This window comes from Salmo trutta, chromosome 27 (genome assembly GCF_901001165.1).
Source record: "Salmo trutta chromosome 27, fSalTru1.1, whole genome shotgun sequence".
In the NCBI taxonomy this organism is placed as follows: Eukaryota; Metazoa; Chordata; class Actinopteri; order Salmoniformes; family Salmonidae; genus Salmo; species Salmo trutta.
In genome coordinates, this window is record NC_042983.1 from 44,572,064 (window position 1) to 44,596,926 (window position 24,863).

The following is a 24,863-nucleotide window of genomic DNA, read 5'->3' on the forward strand; positions in this document are numbered from 1 at the left end:
ATACAGATATGGATTCCCTCCTTCCAGGCCGTGAGGTTTACAGCTCTGAGATACAGATATGGATTCCCTCCTTCCAGGCCGTGAGGTTTACAGCTCTGAGATACAGATATGGATTCCCTCCTTCCAGGCCGTGAGGTTTACAGCTCTGAGATACAGATATGGATTCCCTCCTTCCAGGCCGTGAGGTTTACAGCTCTGAGATACAGATATGGATTCCCTCCTTCCAAGCCGTGAGGTTTACAGCTCTGAGATACAGATATGGATTCCCTCCTTCCAGGCCGTGAGGTTTACAGCTCTGAGATACAGATATGGATTCCCTCCTTCCAGGCCGTGAGGTTTACAGCTCTGAGATACAGATATGGATTCCCTCCTTCCAGGCCGTGAGGTTTACAGCTCTGAGATACAGATATGGATTCCCTCCTTCCAGGCCGTGAGGTTTACAGCTCTGAGATACAGATATGGATTCCCTCCTTCCAGGCCGTGAGGTTTACAGCTCTGAGATACAGATATGGATTCCCTCCTTCCAGGCCGTGAGGTTTACAGCTCTGAGATACAGATATGATATGGATTCCCTCCTTCCAGGCCGTGAGGTTTACAGCTCTGAGATACAGATATGGATTCCCTCCTTCCAGGCCGTGAGGTTTACAGCTCTGAGATACAGATATGGATTCCCTCCTTCCAGGCCGTGAGGTTTACAGCTCTGAGATACAGATATGGATTCCCTCCTTCCAGGCCGTGAGGTTTACAGCTCTGAGATATGGATATGGATTCCCTCCTTTCATATCATCATCATGATGTAATAAGAAACCAGGACCAGAAAACAGGCTGCTCTGTCTGCCACTCTTTCGGTGTTCCTCAACATGATTTGCCCCAGGAAGTTAAATTATGGTCCCCTCTTGTGTCGGTAAGCTGTGGTCTCTCCTCCTTGTGTTAGGGACCGGTAAGCTGTGGTCTCTCCTCCTTGTCTTAGGGACCGGTAAGCTGTGGTCTCTCCTCCTTGTCTTAGGGAACGGTAAGCTGTGGTCTCTCCTCCTTGTGTTAGGGACCGGTAAGCTGTGGTCTCTCCTCCTTGTCTTAGGGACCGGTAAGCTGTGGTCTCTCCTCCTTGTCTTAGGGACCGGTAAGCTGGGGTTTCTCCTCCTTCTGTTAGGGACCGGTAAGCTGTGGTCTCTCCTTGTCTTAGGGAACGGTAAGCTGTGGTCTCTCCTCCTTGTGTTAGGGACCGGTAAGTTGTGGTCTCTCCTCCTTGTGTTAGGGACCGGTAAGCTGTGGTCTCTCCTCCTTGTGTTAGGGACCGGTAAGCTGTGTTCTCTACTCCTTGTCTTAGGGACCGGTAAGCTGTGGTCTCTCCTTGTGTTAGGGAACGGTAAGCTGTGGTCTCTCCTCCTTGTCTTAGGGAACGGTAAGCTGTGGTCTCTCCTCCTTGTGTTAGGGACCGGTAAGCTGTGGTCTCTACTCCTTGTCTTAGGGAACGGTAAGCTGTGGTCTCTCCGCCTTGTCTTAGGGAACGGTAAGCTGTGGTCTCTCCTCCTTGTCTTAGGGACCGGTAAGCTGTGGTCTCTCCTCCTTGTCTTAGGGACCGGTAAGCTGTGGTCTCTCCTCCTTGTCTTAGGGAACGGTAAGCTGTGGTCTCTCCTCCTTGTGTTAGGGACTGGTAAGCTGTGGTCTCTACTCGTGTTAGGGACCGGTAAGCTGTGGTCTCTCCTCCTTGTCTTAGGGACCGGTAAGCTGTGGTCTCTCCTTGTGTTAGGGACCGGTAAGCTGTGGTCTCTCCTCCTTGTGTTAGGGACCGGTAAGCTGTGGTCTCTCCTCCTTGTTTTAGGGACCGGTAAGCTGTGGTCTCTCCTCCTTGTTTTAGGGACCGGTAAGCTGTGGTCTCTCCTCCTTGTCTTAGGGACCGGTAAGCTGTGGTCTCTACTCGTGTTAGGGACCGGTAAGCTGTGGTCTCTCCTCCTTGTCTTAGGGACCGGTAAGCTGTGGTGTCTCCTCCTTGTCTTAGGGAACGGTAAGCTGTGGTCTCTCCTCCTTGTGTTAGGGACCGGTAAGCTGTGGTCTCTCCTCCTTGTGTTGGGGACCGGTAAGCTGTGGTCTCTCCTTGTGTTAGGGACCGGTAAGCTGTGGTCTCTCCTTGTGTTAGGGACCGGTAAGCTGTGGTGTCTCCTCCTTGTCTTAGGGAACGGTAAGCTGTGGTCTCTCCTCCTTGTGTTAGGGACCGGTAAGCTGTGGTCTCTCCTCCTTGTGTTGGGGACCGGTAAGCTGTGGTCTCTCCTTGTTTTAGGGAACGGTAAGCTGTGGTCTCTCCTCCTTGTCTTAGGGACCGGTAAGCTGTGGTCTCTCCTCCTTGTGTTAGGGAACGGTAAGCTGTGGTCTCTCCTCCTTGTCTTGGGGACTGGTAAGCTGTGGTCTCTCCTCATTGTCTTGGGGACCGGTAAATTGTGGTCTCTCCTCCTTGTGTTAGGGACCGGTAAGCTGTGGTCTCTCCTCCTTGTCTTAGGGAACGGTAAGCTGTGGTCTCTCCTCCTTGTCTTAGCAACCGGTAAGCTGTGGTCTCTCCTCCTTGTCTTAGGGAACGGTAAGCTGTGGTCTCTCCTCCTTGTCTTAGGGACCGGTAAGCTGTGGTCTCTCCTCCTTGTGTTAGGGACCGGTAAGCTGTGGTCTCTCCTCCTTGTGTTAGGGACCGGTAAGCTGTGGTCTCTCCTTGTGTTGGGGACCGGTAAGCTGTGGTCTCTCCTCCTTGTTTTAGGGAACGGTAAGCTGTGGTCTCTCCTCCTTGTCTTAGGGACCGGTAAGCTGTGGTCTCTCCTCCTTGTGTTAGGGAACGGTAAGCTGTGGTCTCTCCTCCTTGTGTTAGGGAACGGTAAGCTGTGGTCTCTCCTCCTTGTGTTAGGGACCGGTAAGCTGTGGTCTCTCCTCCTTGTGTTAGGGAACGGTAAGCTGTGGTCTCTACTCGTGTTAGGGACCGGTAAGCTGTGGTCTCTCCTCCTTGTCTTAGGGACCGGTAAGCTGTGGTCTCTCCTCCTTGTGTTAGGGACTGGTAAGCTGTGGTCTCTACTCGTGTTAGGGACCGGTAAGCTGTGGTCTCTACTCGTGTTAGGGACCGGTAAGCTGTGGTCTCTCCTCCTTGTCTTAGCGACCGGTAAGCTGTGGTCTCTCCTCCTTGTGTTAGGGACCGGTAAGCTGTTGTCTCTCCTTGTGTTAGGGAACGGTAAGCTGTGGTCTCTCCTCCTTGTCTTGGGGACCGGTAAGCTGTGGTCTCTCCTCCTTGTCTTAGGGACCGGTAAGCTTTGGTCTCTCCTCCTTGTCTTAGGGACCGGTAAGCTGTGGTCTCTCCTCCTTGTGTTAGGGACCGGTAAGCTGTGGTCTCTACTCGTGTTAGGGACCGGTAAGCTGTGGTCTCTCCTCCTTGTCTTGGGGAACGGTAAGCTGTTGTCTCTCCTCCTTGTCTTAGGGACCGGTAAGCTGTGGTCTCTCCTCCATGGGGGACAACTTACATTAAAATGAACATGTGTTAGTCGTTTGTGTCTCAGGCAGGGAGAGAAGATAGCAGCTCTGATCCATAGGCCTTGGGTGAAGTATCAGTTAGCTACGGTGTTCACTTTAGCACCATCCATCTACATTCAGACTTCTTCTGACCCAAAATTATACACAGCAATCCTACTGCTCTGCTCCAAGCATCACGTCAAACTCAAACATTAACATTTCATAAGAAGCCCTAGAAAACAGAGGATTTGGATTGGGCTCTATAGAAGAGTTTACAGTACGGAATAAACATTCGCGGGAAAAACATGTTAGTCTCCTCAACTTAGTTTAAACAAAACAAACACTTCATTCTGTTAGTTCTCACGCCGGGGTACTAAATGTCCAAGCTGTCTACTGTTGTGACTACCTGGACCTACCATTTAACCAACCCCCATCTATTGTTGTGACTACCTGGACCTACCATTTAACCAACACTATCTATTGTTGTGACTACCTGGACCTACCATTTAACCAACACTATCTATTGTTGTGACTACCTGGACCTACCATAACCAACACCATCTATTGTTGTGACTGCCTAGACCTACCATTTAACCAACACCATCTATTGTTGTGACTGCCTAGACCTACCATTTAACCAACACTATCTATTGTTGTGACTACCTGGACCTACCATTTGGTATTGAGGTTATTGAAACCAAACCATATGATTTGAGTGAAAAGTACATTAATAAACAACATGAAAAGGTGACAGTAAGAAGTAAAGATCATTTTAAATAGGCTACATGTCATATTAAACAGCATATAAACACTGTAAATCGGGTCAGGAGCCATGTTCCCTCTATGCTGCGTTCGCTAGCCCTGAGTCTGCTGCGAGCTGCCACACAGAAATATCAGGTAGACAAGGTACACGCTCTGCCTTCTCGGCGGGCCCAGAGAGCAAATCAAGTGCACTATACGCCTACCGCTGGCCAATCGGATGGCTCAGATTACCGTGTCTGCAGTCACGTAGCAGCCATAAAAGAAAACTACAGCCAAAGTTGATACTGTGAGATTAAAACCATGACTAGAGAGAGAGAGACTGTCAATGAATACAGCAACCTACTGCTGCTTTTATGACTGAGTTCATGTTTAAGTTCTTACTCAGCACTGTCAACACTTTTATAATCCATAAAATGCCTGTTCTTCCTATTTCAACTAAGGGCTACAACAAGCACTGCAGCAGTAATGATTGAGTAGGAAAGTGTATCTATAGACGTTGTTGTTGTTAGCAGCTTTGGGGTTTTTATATGCAGGAATATTTCACTGGCTCTGGTCATAGGAGTAACAACCTGAATTTGTGCACGAGGCAGAAATAATGCGGTGAGACTCGAGTTTCGCCATCAGCTGGAAGATGGTGTCCCTTTTCGGTCAGTGTCAGCGGAGGAAAGGGAGAGCGGAAGGACGTTGAGAGATGGACTCTCGGTCTGCTGCTCTCTCCCTCCGCTGAGACTGACCCTCAGTCTGCTGCTCTCTCCCTCCGCTGAGACTGACCCTCAGTCTGCTGCTCTCTCCCTCCGCTGAGACTGACTCTCAGTCTGCTGCTCTCTCCCTCTGCTGAGACTGACCCTCAGTCTGCTGCTCTCTCCCTCTGCTGAGACTGACCCTCAGTCTGCTGCTCTCTCCCTCTGCTGAGACGGACCCTCAGTCTGCTGCTCTCTCCCTCCGCTGAGACTGACTCTCAGTCTGCTGCTCTCTCCCTCCGCTGAGACTGACTCTCGGTCTGCTGCTCTCTCCCTCCGCTGAGACTGACCCTCAGTCTGCTGCTCTCTCCCTCTGCTGAGACTGACCCTCAGTCTGCTGCTCTCTCCCTCCGCTGAGACTGACTCTCAGTCTGCTGCTCTCTCCCTCCGCTGAGACTGACTCTCGGTCTGCTGCTCTCTCCCTCCGCTGAGACTGACTCTCGGTCTGCTGCTCTCTCCCTCCGCTGAGACTGACCCTCAGTCTGCTGCTCTCTCCCTCAGCTGAGACTGACCCTCAGTCTGCTGCTCTCTCCCTCCGCTGAGACAGACTCTCAGTCTGCTGCTCTTTCCCTCCGCTGAGACTGACTCTCAGTCTGCTGCTCTCTCCCTCCGCTGAGACTGACCCTCAGTCTGCTGCTCTCTCCCTCCACTGAGACGGACCCTCAGTCTGCTGCTCTCTCCCTCCGTTGAGACTGACCCTCAGTCTGCTGCTCTCTCCCTCTGCTGAGACTGACCCTCAGTCTGCTGCTCTCTACCTCTGCTGAGACTGACACTCAGTCTGCTGCTCTCTCCCTCTGCTGAGACTGACCATCAGATGCAGGCAGCATCAGCCCAGTAAAATAAAAATAAAAAGCTAATTATGTAAATGGTATGCTCACTCAGCTATGCAAGTAATAAAACAACGGATCTACTAACTGTGTGATTATATATTCTACCTCAAATTCTGACCTGAGTCTAACCCTAAAGACCTGAGTCTAACCCTAAAGACCAGAGTCTAACCCTGAAGACCCGAGTCTAACCCTAAAGACCTGAGTCTAAGCCTAAAGACCAGAGTCTAACCCTAAAGACCTGAGTCTAACCCTAAAGACCTGAGTCTAACCCTAAAGACCAGAGTCTAACCCTAAAGACCTGAGTCTAACCCTGAAGACCTGAGTCTAACCCTAAAGGCCAGAGGCTAACCCTAAAGACCTGAGACTAACCCTAGAGACCTGAGTCTAACCCTAAAGACCAGAGTCTAACCCTGAACACCAGAGTCCTTCCTCATACCATGGGCCACCTCAGAAAGTCAGTCGACAGGTGACATAAATGGGCAACATTTCTGGTGGTAAAACACTCATAAATTTCTCACTTCATATCTTCATACCTGCAGTCAGCTGTTGTACCTCAATGGCATCACAAACCAATTCAATACGAGGCCATAACTCATCTCTTAAATAAAGATAATAAAGACCATAACTCATCCCTTAAATAAAGATAATAAAGACCATAACTCATCCCTTAAATAAAGATAATAAAGACCATAACTCATCCCTTAAAGATAATAAAGACCATAACTCATCCCATAAAGATAATAAAGACCATAACTCATCCCATAAAGATAATAAAGACCATAACTCATCCCATAAAGATAATAAAGACCATAACTCATCCCTTAAATAAAGATAATAAAGACCATAACTCATCCCATAAAGATAATAAAGACCATAACTCATCCCATAAAGAAAGATAATAAAGACCATAACTCATCCCTTAAAGATAATAAAGACCATAACTCATCCCTTAAAGATAATAAAGACCATAACTCATCCCATAAAGATAATAAAGACCATAACTCATCCCATAAAGATAATAAAGACCATAACTCATCCCATAAAGATAATAAAGACCATAACTCATCCCATAAAGAAAGATAATAAAGACCATAACTCATCCCATAAAGATAATAAAGACCATAACTCATCCCATAAAGATAATAAAGACCATAACTCATCCCATAAAGATAATAAAGGCCATAACTCATCCCATAAAGAAAGATAATAAAGACCATAACTCATCCCTTAAAGAAAGATAATAAAGACCATAACTCATCTCTTAAAGAAAGATAATAAAGACCATAACTCATCCCTTAAAGATAATAAAGACCATAACTCATCCCATAAAGATAATAAAGACCATAACTCATCCCATAAAGAAAGATAATAAAGACCATAACTCATCCCTTAAAGAAAGATAATAAAGACCATAACTCATCCCATAAAGATAATAAAGACCATAACTCATCCCATAAAGATAATAAAGACCATAACTCATCCCATAAAGATAATAAAGACCATAACTCATCCCTTAAAGAAAGATAATAAAGACCATAACTCATCCCATAAAGATAATAAAGACCATAACTCATCCCATAAAGATAATAAAGACCATAACTCATCCCATAAAGAAAGATAATAAAGACCATAACTCATCTCTTAAAGATAATAAAGACCATAACTCATCCCATAAAGATAATAAAGACCATAACTCATCCCATAAAGATAATAAAGACCATAACTCATCCCATAAAGATAATAAAGACCATAACTCATCCCATAAAGAAAGATAATAAAGACCATAACTCATCCCATAAAGATAATAAAGACCATAACTCATCCCATAAAGATAATAAAGACCATAACTCATCCCATAAAGATAATAAAGACCATAACTCATCCCATAAAGAAAGATAATAAAGACCATAACTCATCCCTTAAAGAAAGATAATAAAGACCATAACTCATCTCTTAAAGAAAGATAATAAAGACCATAACTCATCCCTTAAAGATAATAAAGACCATAACTCATCCCATAAAGATAATAAAGACCATAACTCATCCCATAAAGAAAGATAATAAAGACCATAACTCATCCCTTAAAGAAAGATAATAAAGACCATAACTCATCCCATAAAGATAATAAAGACCATAACTCATCCCATAAAGATAATAAAGACCATAACTCATCCCATAAAGATAATAAAGACCATAACTCATCCCATAAAGATAATAAAGACCATAACTCATCCCTTAAAGAAAGATAATAAAGACCATAACTCATCCCATAAAGATAATAAAGACTATAACTCATCCCATAAAGATAATAAAGACCATAACTCATCCCATAAAGAAAGATAATAAAGACCATAACTCATCTCTTAAAGATAATAAAGACCATAACTCATCCCATAAAGATAATAAAGACCATAACTCATCCCATAAAGATAATAAAGACCATAACTCATCCCATAAAGAGAATAAAGACCATAACTCATCCCATAAAGAAAGATAATAAAGACCATAACTCATCCCATAAAGATAATAAAGACCATAACTCATCCCATAAAGATAATAAAGACCATAACTCATCCCATAAAGATAATAAAGACCATAACTCATCCCATAAAGAAAGATAATAAAGACCATAACTCATCCCATAAAGATAATAAAGACCATAACTCATCCCATAAAGATAATAAAGACCATAACTCATCCCATAAAGATAATAAAGACCATAACTCATCCCATAAAGAAAGATAATAAAGACCATAACTCATCTCTTAAAGATAATAAAGACCATAACTCATCCCTTAAATAAAGATAATAAAGACCATAACTCATCCCATAAAGATAATAAAGACCATAACTCATCCCATAAAGATAATAAAGACCATAACTCATCCCTTAAATAAAGATAATAAAGACCATAACTCATCCCTTAAAGATAATAAAGACCATAACTCATCCCATAAAGATAATAAAGACCATAACTCATCTCTTAAAGATAATAAAGACCATAACTCATCCCATAAAGATAATAAAGACCATAACTCATCCCATAAAGATAATAAAGACCATAACTCATCCCATAAAGATAATAAAGACCATAACTCATCCTGCACCTACAATGGATGTGTATATACTGGCTACTTATAAATACTCATAAATCCATCCTCCTACCCCCAAAATTCACAGGGTGTCTTAACCTGTCATCCTGACCTTAATTACCATTGCAGAATAACATTAATGATTAATTCCTAAATGATTCAGGGAGCCCTGGTCTCAGATTGGCATTTCTGATGCTTTGGAAGCTTTTAACTACCAACTACGCTCTGTGGACTCCAACCGAACCCATAGGGGACGGATGTACTGTGGCTGCTTGGTGGAGCAACGCTTGAGCTCAAATCTGACAGGCACTACTGGCAACAAAGTCTACGTTCAAAATTGCATCCTATTCCCTATATAGTGCACTACATTTGGTCAAAAGTCGTACACTATGTATAGGGAATAGGGTGATGTTTGAGACAAGTCAAGGACGACACAACACTGAGACAGGGTACAGAGAACTTGAACAATATATTATATATGAGTGTTCAGGGAAAAAAACAGGCTATATTGGGCTAGGGGAATAGATACCTATGTGAATTCATTCATCATTAGTCAAGGCAGACTAGCTAAAATGGTCACAAATGAATATGGGAGATTGCAGCATTCTACATGCAGCTTCTAGTGTTTCCCTTGAAACCATCCTGAATAATGCAAAGGACATTTATTTTATAATTTTTTTTAAAAAGAGAACAATGACCAAATGTGGGTTCATATGCAGACTCATTGGTTTCTCTCTCGTTGGCTATTCGGAAAAGCTACACTACCTTGTGTAGACAAATGTGGTTAGTTGGAGTGTATGGGGGATTTTAATGTAGCAACAAACTGCTGAATATTATCAAAGTGTATCCGGACAGCTAAGATTACTGTTGATGTTTCACTGTTAGGACCTTCAGCACACACACACCTGTTCAACTGGCTAGACACTGTTAGGACCTTCAACACACACACACCTGTTCAACTGGCTAGACACTGTTTGGACCTTCAACACACACACACCTGTTCAACTGGCTAGACACTGTTAGGACCTTCAACACACACACACCTGTTCAACTGGCTAGACACTGTTAGGACCTTCAGCACACACACACACCTGTTCAACTGGCTAGACACTGTTAGGACCTTCAACACACACACACCTGTTCAACTGGCTAGACACTGTTAGATCCTTCAGCACACACACACCTGTTCAACTGGCTAGACACTGTTAGGACCTTCAACACACACACCTGTTCAACTGGCTAGACACTGTTAGGACCTTCAACACACACACACACACCTGTTCAACTGGCTAGACACTGTTAGGACCTTCAGCACACACACACCTGTTCAACTGGCTAGACACTGTTAGAACCTTCAACACACACACACCTGTTCAACTGGCTAGCCACTGTTAGCACCTTCAGCACACACACACCTGTTCAACTGGCTAGACACTGTTAGGATCTTCAACACACACACCCCTGTTCAACTGGCTAGACACTGTTAGGACCTTCAACACACACACACCTGTTCAACTGGCTAGACACTGTTTGGACCTTCAACACACACACACCTGTTCAACTGGCTAGACACTGTTAGGACCTTCAACACACACACACCTGTTCAACTGGCTAGACACTGTTAGGACCTTCAGCACACACACACCTGTTCAACTGGCTAGACACTGTTAGGACCTTCAACACACACACACCTGTTCAACTGGCTAGACACTGTTAGATCCTTCAGCACACACACACCTGTTCAACTGGCTAGACACTGTTAGGACCTTCAACACACACACCTGTTCAACTGGCTAGACACTGTTAGGACCTTCAACACACACACACACACCTGTTCAACTGGCTAGACACTGTTAGGACCTTCAGCACACACACACCTGTTCAACTGGCTAGACACTGTTAGAACCTTCAACACACACACACCTGTTCAACTGGCTAGCCACTGTTAGCACCTTCAGCACACACACACCTGTTCAACTGGCTAGACACTGTTAGAACCTTCAACACACACACACCTGTTCAACTGGCTAGACACTGTTAGCACCTTCAACACACACACACCTGTTCAACTGGCTAGACACTGTTTGGACCTTCAACACACACACACCTGTTCAACTGGCTAGACACTGTTAGGACCTTCAACACACACACACCTGTTCAACTGGCTAGACACTGTTAGGACCTTCAGCACACACACACCTGTTCAACTGGCTAGACACTGTTAGGACCTTCAACACACACACACCTGTTCAACTGGCTAGACACTGTTAGATCCTTCAGCACACACACACCTGTTCAACTGGCTAGACACTGTTAGGACCTTCAACACACACACCTGTTCAACTGGCTAGACACTGTTAGGACCTTCAACACACACACACACACCTGTTCAACTGGCTAGACACTGTTAGGACCTTCAGCACACACACACCTGTTCAACTGGCTAGCCACTGTTAGCACCTTCAGCACACACACACCTGTTCAACTGGCTAGACACTGTTAGGACCTTCAGCACACACACACCTGAATGTTCAACTGGTTAGACACTGTTAGCACCTTCAGCACACACACACCTGAATGTTCAACTGGCTAGCCACTGTTAGCACCTTCAGCACACACACACCTGTTCAACTGGCTAGCCACTGTTAGCACCTTCAGCACACACACACCTGTTCAACTGGCTAGACACTGTTAGGACCTTCAGCACACACCTGCATGTTCAACTGGTTAGACAGTGTACCGTCTAGCCATACTCCCAAGTACTTGTATGAGGTGACTACGTCAAGCTCTAAAACCCTCAGAGGTAGTAATCACACCTGTTGGGGAGAGGGGCATTCTTCTAACCAAACCACATGACCTTTTGTTTTGGAGGTGTTCAGAACAAGGTTAAGGGTAGAGAAAGCTTGTTGAACACTAAGAAAGCTTTGTTGTAGAGCGTTTAACACAAAAGGGGCAAGCCAGTCAGTTGATTATTGCCAACTGTTTCCAACACTTTTGATAAACAGGGCAAAATAGAAATAGGCCTATAACAGTTAGGATCAGCTTGATCTCACCCTTTAAATAAAGGACGCACCTTACAAGCAATGGCAACCTACCCAGAGAGGAAGGACAGGTTAAAAAGGTCAGAGATAGGCTTGGCGATGATAGGGACCTTAAAGAAGAAAGGGTCTAAACCATCTGACCCAGATGGTTTTTGGGACTCAAGTTTAAGGAGCTCCTTTAGCACCTCGGACTCAGTGACCGCCTGCAGGGAGAAACTTTGTAGCAGGGCAGGTGGCCTAATCGCATTAGCAGGGGTGGGAGATGAGAAAATGTTGGACGGGCAAGGAGCAATGGCTGAGTCAAATAGGAATCCCGACTTAATGAAGTGGTGATTAAAGAGCTCAGCCATGTGCTTCTTGTCAGTAACAACCACATCATCAACATTAAGGGACATGGGCAGCTGTGAGGAGGAGGGTTTATTCTCCAGGTCTTTAACCGTGTCCCAGAACTTCTTGGGGTTAGAACCACAGAGAATCTATATTTACAGTTGAAGTCGGAAGTTTACATACACCTTAGCCAAATTCATTTAAACTCAGTTTTTCACAATTCCTGACATGTAATCCTAGTAAAAAATCCCTGTTTTAGGTCAGTTAGGATCACCACTTTATTTTAAGAATGTGAAATGTCAGAATAACAGTAGAGAGAATGATTTATTTCAGCTTTTATTTCTTTCATCAAAATTCCAGTGGGTCAGAAGTTTACATACACTCAATTAGTATTTGGTAGCATTGCCTTTAAATTGTTTATTTTGTGTCAAATGTTTCGGGTAGCCTTCCACAAGCTTCCCACAATAAGTTGGGTGAATTTTGGCCCATTCCTCCTGACAGAGCTGGTGTAACTGAGTCAGGTTTGTTGGCCTCCTTGCTTGCACACGCTTTTTCAGTTCTGCCCACAAATTTTCTATAGGATTGAGGTCAGGGCTTTGTAATGGCCACTCCAATACCTTGACTTTGTTGAACTTAAGCCATTTTGCCACAAATTTGGAAGTATGCATGGGGTCATTGTCCATTTGGAAGACCCATTTGCGACCAAGCTTTAACTTCCTGACAGATGTCTTGAGATGTTGCTTCAATATATCCACATAATTTTCCATCCTCATGATGCCATCTATTTTGTGAAGTGCACCAGTCCCTCCTGCAGCAAAGCACCCCCACAACATGATGCTGCCAACCCCGTGCTTCACAGTTGGGATGGTGTTCTTCGGCTTGCAAGCCTCACCCTTTTTCCTCCAAACATAATGATGGCCATTATGGCCAAACAGTTCTATTTTTGTTTCATCAGACCAGAGGACATTTCTCCAAAAAGTCCTATCTTTGTCCCCATGTGCAGTTGCAAACCGTAGTCTGGCTTTTTATGGCGGTTTTGGAGCAGTGGCTTCTTCCTTGCTGAGCGGCCTTTCAGGTTATGTCGATATAGGACTCGTTTTACTGTGGATATAGATACTTTTGTACCTGTTTCCTCCAGCATCTTCACAAGGATCTTTGCTGTTGTTCTGGGATTGATTTACACTTTTCACACCAAAGTACGTTCATCTCTAGGAGACAGAACGCGTCTCCTTCCTGAGCGGTATGACGGCTGCGTGGTCCCATGGTGTTTATACTTGCGTACTATTGTTTGTACAGATAAACGTGGTACCTTCAGCCGTTTGGAAATTGCTCCCAAGGATGAACCAGACTTGTGGAGGTCTACAATTTTTTGTCTGAGGTCTTGGCTGATTTATTTTAATTTTCCCATGATGTCAAGCAAAGAGGCACTGGGTTTGAAGGTAGGCCTTGAAATACATCCACAGGTACACCTCCAATTGACTCAAATGATGTCAATTCACCTATCAGAAGCTTCTAAAGCCATGACATCATTTTCTGGAATTTTCCAAGCTGTTTAAAAGGCACAGTCAACTTAGTGTATGTAAACTTCTGATCCACTGGAATTGTGATGCAGTGAATTATAAGTGCAATAATCTGTCTTTAAACAATTGTTGGAAAAATTACTTGTGTCATGCACAAAGTAGATGTCCTAACCGACTTGCCAAAACTATAGTTTGTTAACAAAAAATTGGTGGAGTGGTTTAAAAACTAGTTTTAATGACTCCAACCTAAGTGTATGTAAACTTCCAACTTCAACTGTAGGTCTACAGTGTGCAAAGCTGTCATCAAGGCAAAGGGTGGCTTGAAGAATCTCAAACATAAAATATATTTGAATTTGTTTAACACTTTTTCTGGTACTACATGATTCCATTTGTGTTATTTCATAGTTTTGATGTCTTCAAAGCAAAAACTGTTTTTTTTAGAAAAAATGTAAGACAGAAATATCACATTTACATAAGTAGTCAGACCCTTTACTCAGTACTTTGTTGAAGCACATTCGGCAGCGATTACAGCCTCGAGTCTTCAAGGTTATAACCCTACAAGCTTGGCACACCTGTATTTGGGGAGTTTCTCCCATTCCTCTCTGCAGATCCTCTCAAGCTCTGTCAGGTTGGATGGGGATGATAGCTGCACAGCTATTTTTCAGGTCTCTCCAGAGATGTCCGATCGGGTTCAAGTCCGGGCTCTGGCTGGGCCACTCAAGGACATTCAGAGACTTGTCCCGAAGCCACTCCTACATTGTCTTGGCTGTGTGCTTAGGGTCCTTGTCCTGTTGGAAGGTGAACCTTCGCCCTAGTCTAAGGTCTTGAGCGTTCTGGAGAAGATTTTCATCAAGGATCTCGCTGTACTTTGCTCCGTTCCTCTTTACCTTGATCCTGACTAGTCTCCCGCTGAAAAACATCCCCACAGCTTGATACTGCCACCACCATGCTTCACCGTAGGGATGGTACCAGGTTTCCTCCAGAAGTGACGCTTGGACTTCAGGCCAAAAAGTTCAATCTTAGTTTCACGAGACCAGAGAATTTTGTTTCTCATGGTCTGAGAGTCTTTAGGTACCTTTTGGCAAACTCCAAGAGGGCTGTCATGTGCCTTTTACTGAGGAGTGGCTTCCATCTGGCCACTCTACCATAAAGGCCTGATTGATGGAGTGCTGCAGAGATGGTAGTCCTTCTGGAAAGTTCTCCCATCTCCACAGAGGAACTCTAGAGCTCTGTCAGAGTGACCATCGGGTTCTTGGTCACCTCCCTGTACAAGGCCCTTCTCCACCGATTGCTCAGTTTGGCCGGGTGGCCATCTCTAGGAAAAGTCTTGGTAGTTCCAAACAACTTCCATTTAAGAATGACGGAGGCCACTGTGTTCTTGGGGACCTTCAATGCTGCAGAAATGTGTTGGTACCCTTCCCCAGATCTGTGCCTCAACACAATCCTGTCTCAGAGCTCTACAGACAATACCTTCGATCTCATGGCTTGGTTTTTGCTCGGACATGCACTGTCAACTGTGGGACCTTATATAGACAAGTGTGTGCCTTTCCAAATCATGTCCAATCAATTGAATTTAAAACAGGTTGTAGAAACATCTCAAGGATGATCAATGGAAACAGGATGCACCTGTGTCGAGTATCAGCAAAGGGTCTGAATACTTATGTAAATAAAGTATCTGTTTTTTTTTTTAATACATTTGCAAATAATTCTAAAAACCTGTTGTTGCTTTGTCATTATGGGGTATTGTGATGTCATTATGGGGTATTGTGATGTCATTATGGGGTATTGTGTGTAGATTGCTGCGGGAAAAAATATATTTAATTCATTTTAGAGGCTGTAACGTAACAACATGTGGAAAAACGTCAAGGGGTCTGAATACTTTCCGAAGGCGCTGTAAATCCTCATCTGACTTTGGTGCAGGTCATGTTGTTCTTCACATTACCGTCTCTGGTAAACACACACTATATCAATTAAATCAAAGTTTGTCACATGCACTGGATACAGAAGGTGTAAACGGGCACAGTTTACACCTTCTGTTTACTTGCATATTTGCATTGCAGCAATATCAAAAAACAGGAAGTGTCCAGATAACAAATATTGTATCAATATTTTATCATTATTAGATGACACTTACCCAGACACACTTGTCTAAATTGATGGGTTACTATTGTCTAGACATGTACACACGTTCATGAAATACAATAAATGGCTGTAAATCACCCCCAGACACACCTGGCTAATTTGATAGGTCACGTAATCATCTGGCGAAGTGGAGTCTTATGTTTAGACATGTAGCTAGCTAGCTAAACAATGAACCTGCATAATCCCAGCTCATACTACTACCAATACAAACTGATTGTCCTAGCTGTAGTGTGAACCTGTAGGTTGCTAAAGCTAACCAACTAGGTTCAATGTTAGCTAGCTAGCTAGCATTAGGCTATAACTAGCAATGCAAATGGATTTTCTGATTTTAATAATATTACTACACAGATCATACACGTAACGTTAGCTATCGAGCCAGCAAGCTAACATTGGCTAGCTAGCTGACAGTACGCTTTAACTTTCGGACAAAATGTATAACGTATAATATCTAAAAATGTAGCTAGTCTCTGACCCGTATAAAATGGATGAACGCTTTATGGCAGACTGGAACCATTTAACTCAATTTTGTTTGTAGCTACATCTTGTTTGGCCAGCGTTGTGTCAAGTCACTCTGGTTCACACTGACCGTGGCGTGTGCAGAAAGTAGTCCATCACAACTTTTTTTCCAACTGATCTGTCGATAGCGCCTGCTAAATTCAGGGCATCTATGTTATTGAGAAAAGTAGTAAAACTTTTGTTATTCTCGATGGCTAACCGTATATCATTCAAAAAAGCCATGGTATAAAGGATTATCAACACATATTGAACAGCTCATGTTATAGACAGAAGCGTGCTACATGGCAGACCAATCAGAACTCATCTCTCGGCATGTCCAGACCATCAATTATATCAGCCAATCATGGCTAGCGGGAAGGTTATTATAGGCCTGTAATTTAACAATTGTATTCGTATTTACAGATGGAATATAAGTTTGTTATTAAGGAACCTGAGCGTTTGCATGTTCCAGAAGACATTTCTACCAAAAAAATTCATAGTTAAAAAAAAGAGAGAAAAAAAACAAACATTCAAATGCCTCTCCTGTGAAGTAGTGAAGTGCGAAATATGCTTCCTGAAACGGGTCACATATTGTACGTTTTGCTGATTCGCAAAATAAAACGTTTAGCAAATTCATAAAACATAAAATATGAATTGTAATTTGTAACATATCCTACAACATGGAAAAGGGTGATTGACATCCACGAATTAATACATACCATACCAAACGTAACATATCATACTAAAGAGAGTATCTCGGATTTAAGCACAGAACAATACGAAATGCTCTGAGACCGGGTTGGTTTAGATGGAGTATTCAGCAGAGCCAGTTTACCTCTGAAAATAATAGACAGTATAAGGTCTTTAGACCTTATTAAGGAGTAACGGTAACTTTAGGCTCCTTAAAGAGTACATCTTGTGCTACAGTAGGCCTGCCAGATAAAATAGAGCCAGCTACACTAAATACAAAAACAACCGGTAACTTAAATCAAAACGTTTTTAATTGGTCAGCCTATACTTTATGAGCTATTGAAAATCAGACCGCTACCCATTTGACCAGTTATACAGAACAGCCAGAAACAACACAGGAAGCGCACTAGCAAAGTCACAAGCGCATCATATTGGAATAGTTAAAAGCCAAGGGAAATCGACCATACCTTAAGTTCCTACTTCAACCTCCATATTAACCTGGTGGTTTCCTTTCCTCGCCGTTATGTCGGCTACACGTTTTCCTCCCTGTCTGCCTGAGCCAGCTGCACACGGGGTTAATCCGAGCTGTGACCGGTCCGGTTCACAATCCCAGGACAGTAGTTCGTTAATTGGTTTAATAGCTGGTCGGCGTTCAAGCAACCGGGCAATGTAACAACCGGTCGTTACAATGTAACAAGTAACAAAACCATAGTCCCTCTGCCCACACACTGGTTGAATCAACGTTGTTTCCACGTCATTTAAATACAATTACGTTTTTAATCAATATTGAATAGATGTTAATAAATTGACGTCTGTGTTCAGTCGGACCAGCCTATCGCGGACGTCCAAAACTAAGAACGATTTCTTCTGTTTCATGCAGACAACCTGTTATGTATTAGTTTAGATAGTGAACTATGAACGCTCCTCGTAGCAGTGGCAATACTGTAAACTGGGTTGTCGCTCAGCTGTTCCTACTGTTGATACGAGCCGGTGCCGTCCGTGCCATCCCAAACCAATGACTGTTTCTGCTCGAGTGTATCGCAATAATATCATCATAATATCATCCGGCTGCAGCCCCTCTCCTCTCCCACGGGTTTCCACTGTGTTGCCTGTGAACTGCTTGAGTCTCTCACTCTGCGCAGTTCGGTTTCTCCATGTCCCGCCTCCGCTCTTGTACTAAATCTACTCAACACTTCAAATCACTTGCGGCTCAGCCTTCTGCCCGCAAACAACTTTATAATATTGTAATCCAGGTTTTGGCTATGAATGCAATTGTAGAAATGCTGACACAAAAAAGCATTGACATGTATTGTAGAAATGACCACATTTTGATTGTCAGCAATGCTTTTTTTTTATTTTTTATTAAACCGCGTTATGATTGGCTATTATAATAGTCCTACAGTCATTAATTGCACTGCAGCATGACTATACGGATTCAGAGCAACGACTGTTTGATTCTGTGTAACAAATTAAATGTATTTATATAGCCCTTCTTACATCAGCTGATATCTCAAAGTGCTGTACAGAAACCCAGCCTAAAACCCCAAACAGCAAGCAATGCAGGTGTAGAAGCACGGTGGCTAGGAAAAACTCCATAGAAAGGCAGAAACCTAGAGAGGAACCAGGCTATGAGGGGTGGCTAGGAAAAACTCCCTAGAAAGGCCAGAACCTAGGAAGAAACCTAGAGAGGAACCAGGCTATGAGGGGTGGCCAGTCTTCTTCTGGCTGTGCCGGGTGGAGATTATAACAGAACATGGTCAAGATGTTCAAATGTTCATAGATGACCAGCAGGGTCAAATAATAATAATCACAGTGGTTGTCGAGGGAGCAACAGGTCAGCACCTCAGGAGTAAATGTCAGTTGGCTTTTCATAGCCGATCATTCAGAGTATCTCTACCGCTCCTGCTGTCTCTAGAGAGTTGAAAACAGCAGGTCTGGGACAGGTAGCACGTCCGGTGAATAGGTCAGGGTTCCAGCAGGTCTGGGACAGCAGGTCTGGGACAGGTAGCACGTCCGGTGAACAGGTCAGGGTTCCAGCAGGTCTGGGACAGCAGGTCTGGGACAGGTAGCACGTCCGGTGAACAGGTCAGGGTTCCAGCAGGTCTGGGACAGCAGGTCTGGGACAGGTAGCACGTCCGGTGAACAGGTCAGGGTTCCAGCAGGTCTGGGACAGCAGATCTGGGACAGGTAGCACGTCAGGTTGAACAGTAACCACATGTATAATCCTACATGTCAGTTATAACAGACAGGAATACTGAAGCCAGAGGAGAGTAGGGTTGGTGAAGTCATTTGACTTGGTAAAAATCTGGATTTTGGACCTTATAGGTTATAAAACTTTTAACTTGCTTACCACTTTTTCAAATGTGATTTCTTCCTTCACAAACTCCATGAAATGATAACCTCTTCCTAAATAAATGTGTCAAATTATTAGTTGTGTGTCTGTTTTCTTATAAACAAAAAGGTGGCTCAATGTAACCCTTTGTCACAATTTACACCTATACTTTACTTCCCATTATCAGACAAATTAAGGTATTGCACACCACTGAAATACACTGATTTGTCTCAATTGGAAGCTAACTGGATTTGATAAAGTATTTTTGTTTTTTTCACCCAACTCAGAGACGACATTTCATTTTTCTCTTTACATCCAACTAAATGTATTGTTGTACTGGTCACAATATTTATTAAACATTATAAAGGCATATATAATGCCTCTGCTGGTTTCTATTGGTCTCTGCTGGTTTCTACTGGTCTCTGCTGGTTTCTATTGGTCTCTACTGGTTTCTACTGGTCTCTACTGGTTTCTATTGGTCTCTACTGGTTTCTATTGGTCTCGGCTGGTTTCTATTGGCCTCTGCTGGTTTCTATTGGTCTCTGCTGGTTTCTATTGGTCTCTGCTGGTTTCTACTGGGCTCTACTGGTTTCTACTGGGCTCTACTGGTTTCTACTGGTCTCTGCTGGTTTCTATTGGTCTCTACTGGTTTCTATTGGTCTCTGCTGGTTGCTATTGGCCTCTGCTGGTTTCTATTGGTCTCTGCTAGTTTCTATTGGTCTCTGCTGGTTTCTATTGGTCTCTGCTGGTTTCTATTGGTCTCTGTTGGTTTCTACTGGTCTCTACTGGTTTCTACTGGTCTCTACTGGTTTCTACTGGTCTCTGCTGGTTTCTACTGGTCTCTACTGGTTTCTACTGGTCTCTATTGGTTTCGATTGGTCTCTGCTGGTTTCTATTGGTCTCTGCTGGTTTCTACTGGTCTCTACTGGTTTCTATTGGCCTCTGCTGGTTTCTATTGGTCTCTGCTGGTTTCTATTGGTTTCTGCTGGTTTCTATTGGTCTCTGCTGGTTTCTATTGGTCTCTGTTGGTTTCTACTGGTCTCTACTGGTTTCTACTGGTCTCTACTGGTTTCTACTGGTCTCTACTGATTTCTACTGGTCTCTATTGGTTTCGATTGGTCTCTGCTGGTTTCTATTGGTCTCTTCTGGTTTCTACTGGTCTCTACTGGTTTCTATTGGTCTCTACTGGTTTCTACTGGTCTCTGCTGGTTTCTACTGGTCTCTACTGGTTTCTACTGGTGTTACGGATACAGGTATCCTGTGTATGTACCCTGTGTGTGTGTTTCTTTTCTCTCCTTCTCCTCCTCACAGGTGACAATCATCACTCCCCAATCAGTCATCAATCAGTCCCCAATCAGAAGACACCTGCTCCCCTTTCCTCACCCAATCACAGCCCCTTTCCCTTGGTTTAAAACCCCAGTCAGTTGCTCTCTCTCTAACTCATTATCACTCTGGGCTCATTCTCACTCTGTGATCAATCTTTGTGTTCATTCTCAATCTCTCTCTCTGTGTCCCCCTCTCTGTATTGATCTCTTTTGTTTTTGCAACTACATGTCACATTTGTCCGGTAATCCTGTGAGTGTTGTTTGACTGTTTGTTTGTTTGGTGAGAAAAGGGGGTACCAAGACAAGTCGCCCATGGGCATACATTACCTGTAGGAATACTTTGTCTAAGTACCCTAGTTAGAACTGGGCGGACCACCCTCTGTATTTTTGGTTAGTTAGCTAACTGTTCTTAAAATAGGCTAGTCTAGCTTAGGGGTGTTTTTGGCTTATTGTTTCTTTGCTTGGGTCCAGCTCAGACCCTTTTCTCACACCCCTTTACCGTGTGTTTAAAATAAACCTTTTGAGTTTGACGGTAGATTTCAGTTGTCTGTGGTTTTTGGTTCTCACTGTTCTTTATCACTATTATAATTTGCATGATTTATGTTACGGGTCTCGTATCCATCCCCCTAGACCGCTGGGCCAAAGGGATTCGTAACACCTGGTCTCTGCTGGTTTCTACTGGTCTCGACTGGTCTCTACTGGTCTCAACTGGACTCTATTGGTCTCTACTGGTTTCTATTGGTCTCTGCTGGTTTATATTGGTCTCAACTGGACACTATTGGCTTTTGCTGGTCTCTACTGGTTTCTAATGATCTCTACTGGCCTCTACTGGTTTTTACTGGTCTCTACTGGTCTCTCTACTGGTTTCTATTGATCTCTACTGGTCTATATTGGACTCTATTGGTTTTTGCTGGTCTCTACTGGTCTCTCTACTGGTCTCTCTACTGGTTTCTATTGATCTCTACTGGCCTCTATTGGTTTTTGCTGGTCTCTACTGGCCTCTCTACTGGTCTCTTCTACTACTCAACCAGTGTCTCTTTTCACTATGTCTTTAACCCGAAGCAGTCTAGATACGGGTTCCAATCATTCCATGGCCAAGTTCTGGAGAAGATATCTTCCATGGCCAAGTTCTGGAGAAAATATCTTCCATGGCCAAGTTCTGGAGAAGATATCTTCCATGGCCAAGTTCTGGAGAAAATATCTTCCATGGCCAAGTTCTGGAGAAAATATCTTCCATGGCCAAGTTCTGGAGAAAATATCTTCCATGGCCAAGTTCTGGAGAAAATATCTTCCATGGCCAAGTTCTGGAGAAAATATCTTCCATGGCCAAGTTCTGGAGAAAATATCTTCCATGGCCAAGTTCTGGAGAAGATATCTTCCATGGCCAAGTTCTGGAGAAGATATCTTCCATGGCCAAGTTCTGGAGAAAATATCTTCCATTGCCAAGTTCTGGAGAAAATATCTTCCATGGCCAAGTTCTGGAGAAAATATCTTCCATGGCCAAGTTCTGGAGAAAATATCTTCCATGGCCAAGTTCTGGAGAAAATATCCCGGGGACAGTGACATCATTCAGAACTCTCATTCTTTACAGTACATTACAGTACATTACATTACATCACAGTACATTACATTACATCACAGTACAGTACATTACATTACATTACATTACATTACATCACAGTACAGTACATATCTGTGACCAAATAGCACAGGAATCTTGTGGACTGATGAAGAGTTGCCATATTTAGTATACAGTAGGCTAACAGTCAGCGAACCAAACACATTTGAGATAAAAGCCATTTCTGAAAAGAGTTCAATCTTTCTTAATTACTCTTTAATAATATTGCTCTTTGTGTTCAATATAGTTGACAGTGACACTAGTCTGAGCGGTGAAAAACAGACAGGCTTCAGCAGCTGGCTCTATTTAAGGACCATCTGTTAGTGACCCCTATTGGACATTTTAAGCAACAGCAACATCCCAACCATGCACTGTAGAATGTATATCAACCTACCACACAGATACAGCCGCAAATAAAACTCTAGTCTCTACCCTAACCATAGTAAATGTATTAGATTATTTTAGGCTGTTCTAAGGAGGAAAAAATGCAGAAGAGAATATTATGGGATGATTCATACTGTGCGTTATGGCCCACAACCCTAACCTGGTATAAATATCAGATTATAACCCCTCACCTGGGATAAATATCAGATTATAACCCCTCACCTGGGATAAAGATCAGATTATAACCCTCACCTGGTATAAAGATCAGATTATAACCCTCACCTGGGATAAAGATCAGATTATAACCCCTCACCTGGTATAAAGATCAGATTATAACCCTCACCTGGTATAAAGATCAGATTATAACCCTCACCTGGTATAAAGATCAGATTATAACCCTCACCTGGTATAAAGATCAGATTATAACCCTCACCTGGTATAAAGATCGTACTATAACCCTCACCTGGGATAAATATCAGATTATAACCCCTCACCTGGGATAAATATCAGATTATAACCCCTCACCTGGTATAAAGATCAGATTATAACCCTCACCTGGGATAAAGATCAGATTATAACCCCTCACCTGGGATAAAGATCAGATTACAAACCCTCACCTGGTATAAAGATCAGATTATAACCCCTCACCCCTGATAAAGATCAGATTATAACCCTCACCCCTGATAAAGATCAGATTATAACCCCTCACCCCTGATAAAGATCAGATTATAACCCCTCACCTGGTATAAAGATCATATTATAACCCCTCACCTGGTATAAAGATCAGATTATAACCCTCACCTGGGATAAAGATCAGATTATAACCCCTCACCTGGGATAAAGATCAGATTATAACCCCTCACCTGGTATAAAGATCAGATTATAACCCTCACCTGGAATAAAGATCAGATTCTAACCCCTCACCTGGGATAAAGATCAGATTATAACCCCTCACCTGGGATAAAGATCAGATTATAACCCTCACCTGGGATAAAGATCAGATTATAACCCCTCACCCCTGATAAAGATCAGATTAAAACCCTCACCTGGGATAAAGATCAGATTATAACCCCTAACCTGGGATAAAGATCGTACTATAACCCCTCACCTGGGATAAAGATCGTACTATAACCCTCACCTGGTATAAAGATCAGATTATAACCCCTCACCTGGGATAAAGATCGTACTATAACCCTCACCTGGTATAAAGATCAGATTATAACCCCTCACCTGGGATAAAGATCAGATTATAACCCTCACCTGGTATAAAAATCAGATTATAACCCGTCACAAAGAATTGGTCTTTGAAGGACAGGGTGTCTGCATCCAGAGAGAACAGACCTGCTCTGAGTCTATAGAGACGTATTGTTTCAATGAGACAGACCTGCTCTGAGTCTATAGAGATGTATTGTTTCAATGAGACAGACCTGCTCTGAGTCTGTAGAGACGTATTGTTTCAATAAGACAGACCTGCTCTGAGTCTATAGAGACGTATTGTTTCAATAAGACAGACCTGCTCTGAGTCTATAGAGACGTATTGTTTCAATAAGACAGACCTGCTCTGAGTCTATAGAGAAGTATTGTTTCAATAAGACAGACCTGCTCTGAGTCTATAGAGACGGACTGTTTCAATGAGACAGACCTGCTCTGAGTCTATAGAGACGGACTGTTTCAATGAGACAGACCTGCTCTGAGTCTATAGAGACGGACTGTTTCAATAAGACAGACCTGCTCTGAGTCTGTTGAAACGGACTGTTTCAATAAGACAGACCTGCTCTGAGTCTATAGAGACGTATTGTTTCAATAAGACAGACCTGCTCTGAGTCTATAGAGACGTATTGTTTCAATAAGACAGACCTGCTCTGAGTCTATAGAGACGGACTGTTTAAATGAGACAGACCTGCTCTGAGTCTGTAGAGACGTATTGTTTCAATGAGACAGAATAATGACACGCGCTCTGTGAACTGTTACGTTATTCACTTAGCCTACATTACATTTCCTCTCAAAGGAATTCCACAAATTCCTACCTCAAAGACAGATAAGAGACGAGAGATGAGAGAGGGGAGAGAGAGACGAGAGAGGAGG

General features: G+C 43.3%; 1 protein-coding gene and 1 long non-coding RNA gene across 3 annotated transcripts in view; both read right to left on the minus strand.

The window, feature by feature from the left end:
* The window catches only part of LOC115165051 (PDZ domain-containing protein 2), a 185,967-nt gene that overhangs the window by 107,010 nt on the left and 54,094 nt on the right, over nt 1-24,863 (minus strand). The window contains exon 1 of one of the 2 annotated variants that reach the window (XM_029718082.1): nt 17,587-18,198. The exons of the other annotated variant lie outside the window; for it this stretch is intronic. The gene's annotated coding sequence lies outside the window, so the exon portion shown is untranslated. Of the gene's footprint in view, nt 1-17,586; nt 18,199-24,863 lie in introns of those variants that run through there. 2 annotated transcript variants of the gene reach the window in all.
* LOC115165054 (uncharacterized) lies at nt 9,578-10,037 on the minus strand. Its single transcript, XR_003870054.1, has 2 exons — nt 9,931-10,037; nt 9,578-9,792 (listed from the first exon to the last, which is right to left on the minus strand). It is a non-coding gene; the product is annotated as an uncharacterized LOC115165054 (long non-coding RNA).